This window comes from Equus quagga, unplaced genomic scaffold (assembly GCF_021613505.1).
Source record: "Equus quagga isolate Etosha38 unplaced genomic scaffold, UCLA_HA_Equagga_1.0 200854_RagTag, whole genome shotgun sequence".
NCBI lineage: Eukaryota > Metazoa > Chordata > Mammalia > Perissodactyla > Equidae > Equus > Equus quagga.
The window spans coordinates 872-1,430 of NW_025798456.1; positions in this window are offsets into that span (position 1 = coordinate 872).

Here is a 559-nt window from a genome sequence, read left to right on the forward strand (position 1 = left end):
AAGACCACTCCAGTTCCAGTCTTTTTCTATAGAACTTTTTATACCTAGGCTGGGGCTGATTTTAAGGCTTTTTCTTGGAAATGGGTGAGAAAACTCCTTTCCAAAATCTGTCCACCAGAAGGAGGCCTATCTATGGACAGCTACTCTTATAAGGGGCAGGCTTTTGGTGTTCAGGTCTTTTCTTTGTGGTAAAACACTTGAGTTTACACTATATAGAGAATTTATGCACTTTTCTTTTGTGGTAAGCAGTTTTAAATTCAGGATGAGGAGTAGACTTACCCAGGATAGGAAAGGTACACAGTTTTTAGAGTAGTATATATTATAAACTAGAGAAGACTGCGGGACAGACCTCACATCAAGATATGTAGGGGGTGGGGCCGGCTCCGTGGCCAAGTGGTTAAGTTCGCGCACTCTGCTGTGGTGGCCCAGGGTTCGGCTCTTGGGCTCGGACATGGCACCACTCATCAGGCCACGTTGAGGCGGCATCCCACATCCCACAGCTAGAAGGACCTGCAACTAAGATATACAACTATGTACGGGGTTGGGGGGGGGGGGGGGG